Genomic DNA, 12,912 nt, shown 5'->3' with positions numbered 1-12,912 from the left:
TAACAACGCTCTATTGCCCGTTGGTTTGAATGCCTATTTTTCTCTTCAGAGGTTTTTTGTCAGCACTAAATCTTCTCTTAAACTAAAGTTCTTATGTAATCTATCGTATAACAAAGATATCAATAAAATTCACCTATAGTAAGCAGCAATTACAGGTTTTTGTTTAAAGTTCCTGTTTTGCAAGTTTGGTCGTTGTTGTTTAATTTTGAAATATTGACTATTTGATATTTTACAGTATAAGATTTCATAAAATGAAGTCGTCGCTTATTCTGTTTAAATACATTCGAAACATTATTTACAACTAAAGTAATAACTATATACTTTGTTTGTGATGGTAATTCACTTCATTCGAACAAACCCGCCTGTTTTTATTACACGTTATTCACGAATGTCGCCTGTTTTTTATATACACGTTATTCACGATATGTTACTGATATTTTTACATAGAAATTTTTCTAAGAAAACAACAACAGGAAACTAACCAGATATGTTTTGATATTTGTTAGGAAACTAACCAGTCTTGTATAAAATGAACCAATAAAGCAGTACAGACAAACTCGGGATCTTTATATGACGACGTTTTGATGATTTTCGTATTAGTTTCAATGGATTATATTAAACTATTGTACAGGTCGGTCCAATCAGTCTAACGAGCGATAATATACTTCTGTTCGTTTCGCGTTACCCGGGGAAGGCTAAGAATTGAGTTTAATGATCTTTATAGATGAGGTTAAGGTAGCACAACAGATGGAACGTTTTACTCAACGTAAAACTTCACTTTTATTTCCATTTCGAGTATAAATGATACGTTTACAGCACTCGTGTCAGAACACAAAAACAAGTCATACTTAATGTTATTGTTTTAGTACATGTAACTCATTTCTGTTATTGGCTTGTCATAAAATTTAGTCACAAAAATATAACGTGACAGTAAAAAACTAAAGAAATGATTGAAGAAAAAGTGTCATGATAAATAACTCTAAGTACATATTCTCTGAAAAGTGTATATACAAGTATTTTTTTCATTTCTGACACATATACATATTTTTTATTGTCTTTTATAAGTAGTAGTAAGGCCCGGCATAGCCCGGTGGGTTAAGATGTTCGACTCGTAATCTGAGGGTCGTTGGTTCGAATCCCCGTCGCACCAAACATACTTGCCTTTTCAGCTGTGGGAGCGTTATAATATAACGGTCAATCCTTCTATTCGTTTGTAAAAGAGTAGCCCAAGAGTTGGCGCTGTGGGTGGTGATGACTAGCTGTCTTACACTGCTAAATTAGGGACGGCTAGCACAGATATCCCTCGTGGAGCTTTGTGCAAAATTCCAAAAACAAACAAACAATTTTTAACTGCATTCAGTAGAATTATTTACTGAAACACGTAATGAATCATATGATATCAAATAAATTTAAATCAGGGATGGGCAATTCCATGGCCACTGGACAGCACAATTGTGGGCAGCTCGAGTTTAGGAATCAACTTTTTCCATCATTTATTTTTTATTGCAAATTTGATAATCAGCATCTGCAGTACCTCACGTCATCGCTAGTGTCGTGCACTCCATCACTGCCACAGACTCCACCCATTTTGTAATGTTAGTCTGGTTTAAATTTTTATTATCGAGTGTGCGTTGTTTTGCATGCGCTTGCAAACATATTTTATTGTGCAACTTTCAAGTGTTTAAATATATTTGGTTTTTAATCTCATAATATGGATAAGTGGATAATTCAAAATCGAAAGAATCCAGATGATGGTGAACACTCAGAAAATAAAGACAATTTAATTGATTCTGGCATTACTGTCGAAAAGAGAATGGCGCGTGACTGTAAAAACGTGAAACAAGAATTTAATGAAAGTTGGGAGTTGAAGTTTACAGTGATTGAAGTAAATAATAAACCAGTATGTCTTTTGTGTAACAAAGTTTTTAGGGATAATAAAGTATACAACCTTAAGGAACATTTTAGCAATTTTAACAACAAATTTGTTATAAAATTTCCAGTTGATAGCAAAAATCGTGTGAATGAAATTAGCCTTCTGAAAGCACAACTTCATGAACAAAAGGGAGGCCTAGAAAGATTTTTATCATCGATAGAACTAGTTACGTTAGCTAGGTATAAAGTCACTTGGATCTCAACAAATAAATCATTTTCTGATGCTGAACTAGTAAAAGAAATATTGATTGTGGTCATTGAAGTCTGTTGGAGAATAACACTATGCAACAAAATTTTTACTTTTTCTTGTTTCTGGACAGAAAGTGTTATTTCTCAATCGTTTATGCCTAAAGTAAATGGAAAAGACATATTTTTCTCTTTAAACTTTGCTTTTGTGACATGAGTAATGAAAATTTCAAATTTACTCATTTTCAAGAACATTCCAGGTAAATTCAGCGCTGAGTAGCTGATAGAGAATTTTCTCGAACTTAAAAGAATTTTCAAGAACTTTCTAGAATGTTGTATAACTTACAAGAATTTTCTAGAATGTTGTAGAACTTACGAGAATTTTCAAGAACCTTTTAGAATTCTCTAGAACTTTCCATAGTAATGTATATACAGGTGCTCACCATTCATCACTTCAATTTAGTTCTAGTTGCCTCGGTGAACACATAAAACTATCTGATTTTATCAGAGATGGCATCAAGAAGCTGCAAACATTCTCTAGACGCATTCTCCTACGTATGTGGCTAATTTGTCAAGACAAGAGCAAAAACATACTCTGTGACAGTATCTGCTAAAATATGTGAAGCCTATAAGATATATTTCAACATGCCTGTCGGGGATCAAGACAAACACTGGGCACCTCATTTTACCTGCAAGCACTGCAAAAAAACTCTTAGAAGGTAGGACGGACATTTTTTGCTTGCTTCAATAGTAAGATTTTATATTATAAAAATTTTAGACCTTTTAAAATTTCAATATCTTTTAATATATTATTTTTAAAAAAATCCAATAGTATAGAAAAAATAGCATATATAAAATATTTTGCATGAACCTATGACATATTAGTTGTGGATGAAATAAATTTACTCTTCATAATAACAATTTTATTTTGCTCTTTTGCATGATGGTACAGAGGGGAAAAGAGAGCCACGAAGTTCGCTATTCCTAGAATTTGGCGTGAACCCACTGACCACTCAAGCAATTGCTACTTCTGCATGGTAGACCCTTCTAAATGTCGGGTTGGCAAGATTGCATCTGCTATCATATATCTGGATCTTCCATCATCAGTTGCCCCAGTGCCACACTGCCCTGAGCTCCCTGTACCCACTCCGCCAGAGAGAAAGTAGCCATCCTCAGAAGAGAGCAGTAAATCAGAAGAGAAGGTAGACGTTGAAGATCCAGATAACAATTTCAGAGATGCAGCTGGTGAGAGAGACTCATACTACCCCAACCAAAGAGACCTCAATGACTTGATCAGAGATCTTGGTCTAGCAAAGTCGAATGCCGAGCTTTTGACATCTAGGCTCAAGGAGTGGGATTTGTTAGATGAAAGTGTGCAAGTCGAAAGTCAGTGGAAGCGTCACCGACATTTTCAGGCTTCTTCACTCGTCAAGACAGACTCTGCTTCTGCCACAATCAGGCAGTTGGAATTGTCTGTAACCCGAACGAGTGGCGCCTCTCCATTGATAGCTCATCCAGAAGCCTCAAAACTGTACTGCTTCATAACGGGAATAATTATCCGTCTCTTCCACTGGCTCATTCTGTGCACCTCAAAGAGGAATAAAACAGCGTCAAAATCTTACTAGAAGCCTTGAAGTATGATGAATATGGCTGGGAGGTTATAAGATACTTCAAAATGGTGGCATTCCTGATGGGTCTTCAAGGATGCTTTACCACGTTTCCCTGTTATTTTTGTCTTTGGGACAGCAGGTATACCACAGTGCACTATAACAGGAAGCGCTGGCCACAACGGACCTAGTTCTCTGTGGGGAGGCACAACGTCAAATGTGAGCCACTAGTGGACCTGCAGAAGGCGTTGTTGCCACCATTGCACAGGAAATTGGGTCATATGAAACAATTTGTCACAGCTCTTGATGAGGAGTCTGCAGTCTTCAAGTACCTTCGAGACTTCTTCTCTAAGCTATCTGGGGCAAAGGTCAAAGGTGGTGTCTTCGTTGGACCACAAATAAAGAAGATCCTGGAGTGCATAGAATTTCCCAAGAAGCTCAATTGGAAAGATAAAAGCTTGAAGCAGTTTTGTTGCAGTGGTTCGGGGCTTCTTAGGCAATCACAAGGCCGAAAATTATGTGTTACTGGTTGAGACCCTGGTGAAGAACTACGGCAAAATGGGCTGCAAAATGTCCCTGAAAGTCCATATCCTTGACGCTCATCTTGATAAATTCAAGGAGAATATAGGAGCATACTCAGAGGAGCAAAGCGAGCGCTTCCATTAAGGTATACTTGACTTTGAACGCCGCTACCAAGGAGCGTATAACGAAAACATAATGGGAGACTATATTTGGGTGATGATACGTGAAAGTGATTTACATTACAGCTGAAAATCTCGAAAACTACTTACTTTAAACATTTTTGTTCATTTTTGTATAACTTTAGTATAAATACACGAAAATTTTGATTTATATGTTGTTTTGTTCAGACCTTATGTAAATGAAAATGTGCAAATTTCCCCGTTTTTATATTGAAAATAGGTTATTTTTCAAATTTTATTATCCAGGTCACAAAAGCAAAGTTTAAAGGGAATAATGGCCATTCTCTGTACTTTTACAACATAAGCAATTAAGAAATAATGTATATTATCCAGGAACAAAATTTGTGTTACATAGTGTTATGATTCAAAAATAAAAGTTGATATTCTTCAAAAGGAAAATAATTTGCAATTAAGTCGAAGTACAATTGCCCGCAGAATGCTAGAGTTAGTGAAAGACATAGAAAATCAGTTGTTTGAACTACTAAAATACTGTTTGTATTTTTCTTTAGCACTATATGAGTCAACAGATGTTAGTGACACTGCACAGTAGATATTTTGGGTTCAATATGTAACTTCAGAGCTTCACGTGAGGGAAGAAATGTTTATCTTTTGTGGATTACGAGATCGAACGTGTGGAAAAAAATCTTTGAAAATATTTTTGAAATGTCAAGAAAATTCAATCTGGATTTAAAAAAAAAAAACTGGTTTCTGTCACAACAGAAGGTGGTCCTGCCATGACTGGGGCGAAATTATGATTTGTTTCTCTTTTGAAGCAGCATTTAATTGAAAATAATGTGAAGTCCACGCTGCCATCTTTCCATTGCATTTTGCATCAGGAAAATTTATGTGCTTAGATGTCTGAAAGTGATCAATTGAAAAATTTAATGGACATTGTTCCATAAATCATGAATTATATTAGAAGTGGAAGCTCTCTCATCCATCGACAGTTTGTTCAGTCTTTGAAGAAAAGCAGTGACTGTGCTTTTGATGATCTTACTGGTTTTGCAAATGTAAGATGGTTAAGTAGAGGAAAAGTCTTGGGACGATTTACTTCCTTATTTCCTCAAGTAAAAGAGAATCTTGTTGAAAAATGTATGATTGAAAATTTCCTTGGAATTGAAACTTTGTCATGGCAGTGTGATTTGCACTCTCTGTGCGACATGACGGCTCACTTGAATAATTTGAATACGAAGCTTCAGGGAAGAGGTAAAACAATAAGCGAGCAATCACAGTCTATTGGTGAATTTCAATTAAAGCTAAGCCTCCTTGCGGGACAATTACAAAAGAATGATTGGCACATTTTGCGTAGTTGAATAGTTTTCTAGGAAATAATATGGACTATGATTTTTCTGATGCTAAAGATGATCTCTATGTAAACTGGATCAAACATCTATCTCAAAAATTTGAATCACGTTTCTCCGAATTTAAAAATTTGAAATTGATATTTGAATTTTTGCATGATCCATTTCAGTTTGACTTAGGAAATTCCAGTAAGGAAATTACACCTTTTTTGTCTTTGGATAAGTGTGGATTTGAGGACGAGATGCTTACCCTGCAAAGTGTAGAACACATAAAAGGTAAACAAAAATGTTCTATCGGAGAGATGTGGCTCACTATTCTGATAAATGGGAGTCTTCCAAGTTTAAAGATAGTAATTTCGAAATTATTTTCCGTGTTTGTATCCATATGAGTGTGTGAGTCAACATTTTCTACGTTAGATTTTCTGAAGTTTAGATACAGATCTCGGCTTACTGACGTAAATTTAGAGGCAGAGCTAAGATGCTTATTGAGCGTAGATATTAAGCCAAATTTCACGAAACTTGTTGATGAAAACCCCATCAATTTTCACATTGAATGTTAGTTGAAATGCAATTATTTTGATTAAACTAGCATCTTTCAATTTTTTTTTTTGAATAGTCTGGGCAACATTGTTTTCATTAGCCACAGTTGTGGCCACTATGAAAAATAAGTTGCCCACCCCTGATTTAAATCTTTGATTTGCCAAGAAGAGGCAAGTTTATTATTTTAGTTTTTGTTTTGTGTTTCTATTTTTTACTTATTAGACAATTAACTTCAATATGTTATCCATGTTCCTCACTTTTGTATACATTTATCTTCTCTAGGTTATCTATGTAATTCACCTGTTTAGATATTTATCTTCTATAGGTTATCCATGTTATTCACCTATGTATACATTTAGCTTCTATAGGTTATCCATGTTATTCACCTGTGTATACATTTAGCTTCTATAGGTTATCCATCTTATTCACCTATGTATACATTTAGCTTCTCTAAGTTATCCATGTTATTCACATATTTAGATGCTTACCTTCTCTAGGTTATCCATGTAATTCACCTATTTAGATATTTACCTTCTGTAGGTTATCCATGTAATTCACTTATGTAGGCATTTAGCTTCTATATGTTATCCATGTTATTCATCTATTTAGATATTTACCTTCTGTAGGTTATCCATGTAATTCACTTATGTAGGAATTTAACTTCTATAGGTTATCCATGTTATTCACCTACTGTACATTTGCCTGTTAGGACGTTTAGCAGCTAACTTATTTGAATGTTTACAAGAGTATCCGGGTTTTTCAGACTTCTATGCAAGGTTTTCTTAATATTGAAAAATTTTCTTATCTTACCTTTTATCGTTTATACTTCACGTTTTTTTATTTTTGTATTATTCGAATTTATTACGTAATTTTCTCTGGCATGGTAGACTGTTGCAGACAGATCGGTATTACAGTATTGTGTGTGTGTGTATTACTCACCTGAATTATAACATTTTTAGTTGTTTTTTTTACCGATGTATTGGAGTCAATGTTCATTCACAAAAGATGTTTTAAATTGTTTTTGTTCTTCATTGGGTTCGGTGCGTCTTAACTGTGATTGTATTGTGTTGTGGCTTCTGAAACTGTTTTGATCACATGCTGTTTAAAGAGGGGTTGTATACCACAACCAGTGGTGTATTTAGGTAGAGGATAGGGGGGCTCAGCCCCCGGGTCCATGGTCTTAATGGGGGCCCATTGATAATTTTATTTTATGCAAAATTTTATGAGATGTAGGGCCCACAAACATAATTAGTTCCTGGACCCACACAACCTTAAATCTGTTACTGACTACAACTGTTTATACAAGTTAATATGAGCCAGAGGCTAACCGTTCCTTGATTATATAGATGCCATACACTGGGTCAATTTTGTTTATTCCGCCATCTTGGACGCATGAACAAACTAGCGAAATAACGGCGAACTAGCAGTTAATGGCTCAGAAGCGAATCGTGTCATAATGACAGTTGTTTGTGTTGATCTTTGTTGTACAAGGTGCAGGCCTGACCTTTAGTCATCTTTATTGCTGTATCCATGTAGAATAATGTGGCTGCTACATGGAAACAACACTTTTATAATCTTGCTACACACATGCAATGTGCAATCAAATCTAGACTTCTAGTTGAACTGTAATCCAAACACTCAAAGAGCTGTTGGACAGCTGTTGTGAACGACATACCTATAAACACATTAATGTTCTATTAAAACTACTTTCTTTCAAACAATGTAATATCATGAATATTAATACTATCAACACAAACGACTCAGTGTATGGTCTGGAACAGAGAACTGTTTCTCGATACAGTTCCAGACAAATTCACTTAATATAATAACCCATCTCTACCCAACATTTTAAATTTATAATTAGATCTACATTCTAGGCCTAATACTAATATATCTATTAACGTAAGCAACGCTAGCAAACAACTTCGTAAACAAGTTAGAACGATACCAATCGTAAGAACACATGAAATACTGCTAATTAAATAAAGGTGATTAATTAGAAGTCATCTCTAATTTAACGGTTTTTGTACCAGTTGTCTATCTTTAAATTGATTACTAAAACAGACTAGTCGTACACTTTGCATAGTCTGCATCCAGCCTGTCACAAAACATTTATAAGCACCAAACTTTACATGCTTTCAATATGAGAAACTAAAATTAAAGTCTTCATACTTGTGTCTCTGTTTGATAAGACTCGGCACGGCCAGGTGGTTAAGATACTGCACTTGTAATCCCCGTGACACCAAACATGCTCGCACTTTTAGCCGTGGGGACGTTATAACGTGACGGTCAATCCCACTATTCATTGGTAAAAGAGTAGCCCAAGAGTTTGCGGTGGGTGGTGATGACTAGCTGCATTCCCTCTAGTCTTACACTGCTAAATAAAGAAGGGCTAACGCAGATAGCTCTCGTGTAGCTTTGCGCGAAATTCAAAACAAACTGTTTGACAACATGACTAATGAAGTGGCAGCTAAACCTGCGGTCATTGCCAGCCATTCAAAATTGCTGACATTTTACTTTGTATCAACGTTTCATGTAAATCCTTTGTCAAAGCGCTAAGCGTAGGTAACCTAGTTGGCTTACGTTATAAAACGCTAAACACAGAGCTGGCATGGCCAGTTGGTTAGGGCGCTCGATTTGAAATCTGAAGGTCATGGGTTCGATTTCCGTCGCTTCATACATGCTCGCCATTTCAGCCATGGGAGCGTTTTAAAGTTACGGCGAATCCTACTATTCATTGGTAAGAGAGTAGCTTAATGGCGGTGGGTGGTGATGACTAGCTGCCTTTTCTGTTTTACACTGCTAAATTAGGGACGGCTAGCTCAGATAGCTCTTGTGTAGTTTTGCGCGAAATTCAATAAACACTTTCTTAACACAAATATATTTCAATACACAAACAACAATTCAATTTATAATATCAGCTGTTACAAATAGTTATTGCAAATAATGATTTATATAGAAATATTTTACAAACAATATTAAATCTTCTATATGGCCTGAAATTGAATATTTTATCGACGGTTCACGATCAGCGCATTAATTCTGAGTTGATAAACTAGTTAATCCTATATTATTGGCTGGCCTCACGTCCTTTACAAGCCGACTTTTCTTCCGACGAAGATATTTAATGTCCTTGTAGAAATACTTGAGTCCAAAACTAATTTATTGAAGTTAAACTGCTTATGATGTTCGGAATCTTTAAACGTTCCTTGTCATTTGACTGATATAATTGCCAATTGGTCGGATGATAAGCGTTTATCATAGCTTTCGAGATTTATAGTATATTAACTGTAGTAAACCAAATTATAATGACAACTGTCTCTTGGCGCGTAGATTTATAAACTTTAAGCCAGGTTCTCGAAAGTTCATTCGGCAACTATATTTTACTTTCACACATTTTTGATTTTAACACTGGAAAATCTTCAACAAATTTAGAGAACAGGTGGAAATTTCGCAACACATATTTAACACTATAAGTTACATGCATTTCTAAATATATATTTAACTAAAAATAATATTAAAATAAATATATAATAGAAAATCCATTACAACGCCGAAGATGGTCGATGGTGAAATTAGTTCCGCTTTCAGTCACGTGACCGCATAACCTCCGTGGTGAAAATGATCGCTGATTTGCTTAAGTTAAAGATGGTGGGATATCGCACTAGAACTTTTCTGTGATCTAACAGTGTGGTATTTTGTGAAGTGAATAAGGTTTAACTTCATACCTGTTCATTCAGCAAATGTGAAGATGACCAGTTTTAATAGGGTTGTTGTTACTTTTTGTAGAGAGTGTACTCCAATTTGTTTGTTTTTATTATTTTGTTGTCCATATTCGAGTTATTCCTTACAAGATAATTCCTTTATCTGTTATTTATTGTGAATCTTAAGCATGTTAAGCATCAATAAAACTGAAGTTCTCAATTCCACAGAAAAAGACCCAACAGGTTCGGTATTTATATTTCAGAGTAAAAAACAACAACAACTTAGAAACGGTGAAATACCTCTATTGAAGCGTGACAGGTTTGAAATGCTTATTTTAATTACCTATGAGAATAAACTTGTATAATTATACGAGAGAGAAGATTGAGGGAACTCACAAATATCTTACATTTTCAATTTATTTAAGTTGATAAAATATTTTCCGCACTAGTCCACACCTAAACGCTTTGAGTAATAACATGTTGTTTTTGTTTAGACAGAATCACTTCAACAACAAGAAATTTTAATGTATCCAAAGAGTAATGCTGACTGAATGGAACTGATGTAGTAAAAAATAAAGTTTAATCATAAACAGATAACGTAGCAAAACAGTTTAGTATGAAATAAAAACAGTGCTGTTTTAATTAAACAGTACTAATATAACAGAAAACAGTTGTAATAACTAAAGGAAATAAATATCAATGTAAAAGGATTAATAATTGTACTGCCTTTCATTCATTTCGGTCTATCACTAAATAGGTTTTGATAAACATGCTTCCACGCTTCTGGATAAACAGAGAATCAACTAAGTACCCTGATGAGCCGAATTGTGTAATCTGATTCAACGGAAATTTAGGTTTATTTGTTTTCTATTTTTTTAGACAACAAAAGTATTCATTTGTTTCATGTAATAGTCTGGCCTTGCATAATTTGTTTCAAACTAAATGTATATTTTTAAGTAGTACAATTTAAATTGGTATCTGTGTCGTAAAATGTATACATATTGCTTACTTTGGATGACCCGGCATGGTCAGGTAGTTTAGAAAAGCTTCACTCGTAACTATACGTTCGTGGGTTCGAATCTCCGTTCCACCAAACGCACTCACCCTTTCAGATGTGAGAGCATTGTAATGTAACAGTTAATCCCACTATTCGTTGGTAAAAGAGTAGCCCAAGAGCTGGCGGTAGGTGGGCGGTGATGAATAAGTGCTTTCCTTATAGTCTTTCACTGCTAAATTAGGAGCAGCTAACGCAGATGGCCCTTGTGTAGTTTTGGACGAAATAAAAAAAAACCTCTTTAGAAACTCAAATGGTCAGTGTTCCAGTTAAATATTCTGATGAAATCGTTATTCTTGGTTTTTGTAGCCAACTTTACAACCAACTATCAAATAGTATTTTTAACCATTTATTCTTAAGAACATAGAATATTTTATTTAACAAAAAAACAAGAGATTTTCTAAACACAAAGGCTTCTGTTTAACTGTTGACAAAGTTATTTGATGAATCACAACTGAAAACAACGTGTTAATCAGCATGAATCAGGTTTATTTTCACACATATTTAAGTGTTTATACTGCAGCGGATAACTAAATCTTATTGTTTAACAAAAAAGAACAAAAAGTGCTACCGAAAATTATATCCGTTCATTTCTTTCGGAAAAAAAAATCAAATATTTTGAAGAATAGAAACTTTAGAAAGTAACTTTCATTTACAGATTTGTGTTGAAGATGTTTTCGCACCGTCGTAATACTGAAAATTTGTTTGCAGCCAGTTGATGACGTTTCCTTTGTTTTCTTTTTCCACACAACAAGGTAAAGATTTGCACTCTTTATTAAGGCAAGACCCAACGCGGATAATTTGACTGCTGGTCAAAACTTCGTCCCAGAGCATTAGTTGAGTTATTTCGCCAACCAAGGTTTGACTTGGATTAAAGCCTCCACCCAAGGTGTCTTGTTCCTGGCCCACAACCAATATGCCTCCAGCCCGGACTGACATCCCACTGGCTATGCCGTTTACCTCATTGGTGCATAGATCTTCGTCAACAAACAGTTGAACTCTTCCTGTAACACTCATCCACGTGAGACAAACATCGTGCCATACACCTGTAGATAAACTTGGACATTGCAGTACTGCCAAGTTGTTAACGACTCGCAAGGTTATGCTTACTGGTTCGTTCATGTTGGCGGTGAGGATAATTTCATTACTGTCAGGACCAGTTCCCACTGCGTAAGAAACAATGTAGCTCTCAACGTTAGCAGCGCTTTCTATTTTCAATCGCAAACACAGAGTAAATTCAACCAAGCGTGGTAGGGATGGAACCATTACCATGCGAGGAAACATAGTGGAGTTGGAGGGTGGAAACTCTACCTTCACGGCGTCTTCTCCTCTCCTAAGGCCACTGATAGCTACAATCGTCCAGGACATTGTTATGACTGCAAAAAACAAAGATGTTTTTGCCATACTGTTGAAAGTTCTTGCTGAACAAGTTTAGGAAACTCTGGACTAGAAGAAAGCACGATGTAACACTGGCTATAAGTACTGGTGATTACAGAAGTAGCATTAAGGACCTTTTATACTTTTTACCATCTGTTGGAAGAGCCAATTATAGAAATGTTAGAAACTAAAATCTGGCGAAGTTGCACTACAATTCTCACATATGGTATTGGTTAGCTAATGTGATTTGATACGTCACCTTGCAAGTGTCATTTTGAAGCACTTGTATTCCTCGTGTTTCAAATTGATTTATCAAACACTTGGTAGCAATAGGACTGGATTGTTTTGAGTATTAAATACTTTAAATAGCAAAAAATTATTGATAGCAATTAATAAAAACTTTCTGGGACACTGCATAACAGCAAGGGATGTTTCTGATTGCGAATGACGGGGCCCGGCAAGGCCAGGTGGGTTAAGGCGTTCGACTCGTAATCCGAGGGTCGCGGATTC

At 35.4% G+C, this 12,912-nt stretch overlaps 1 pseudogene; it reads right to left on the bottom strand.

The window, feature by feature from the left end:
- Nucleotides 1-11,673: 11,673 nt before the first annotated feature.
- LOC143224006 (C-reactive protein 1.4 pseudogene) lies at nt 11,674-12,393 on the bottom strand (annotated as a pseudogene).
- Between the last annotated feature and the right edge of the window lie 519 nt (nt 12,394-12,912).

Source organism: Tachypleus tridentatus, chromosome 8 (genome assembly GCF_004210375.1).
Source record: "Tachypleus tridentatus isolate NWPU-2018 chromosome 8, ASM421037v1, whole genome shotgun sequence".
Classification (NCBI taxonomy): Eukaryota; Metazoa; Arthropoda; class Merostomata; order Xiphosura; family Limulidae; genus Tachypleus; species Tachypleus tridentatus.
The sequence above is the reverse complement of the archived record's forward strand: the minus strand, read 5'-3'. Positions and strand labels throughout refer to the sequence as shown.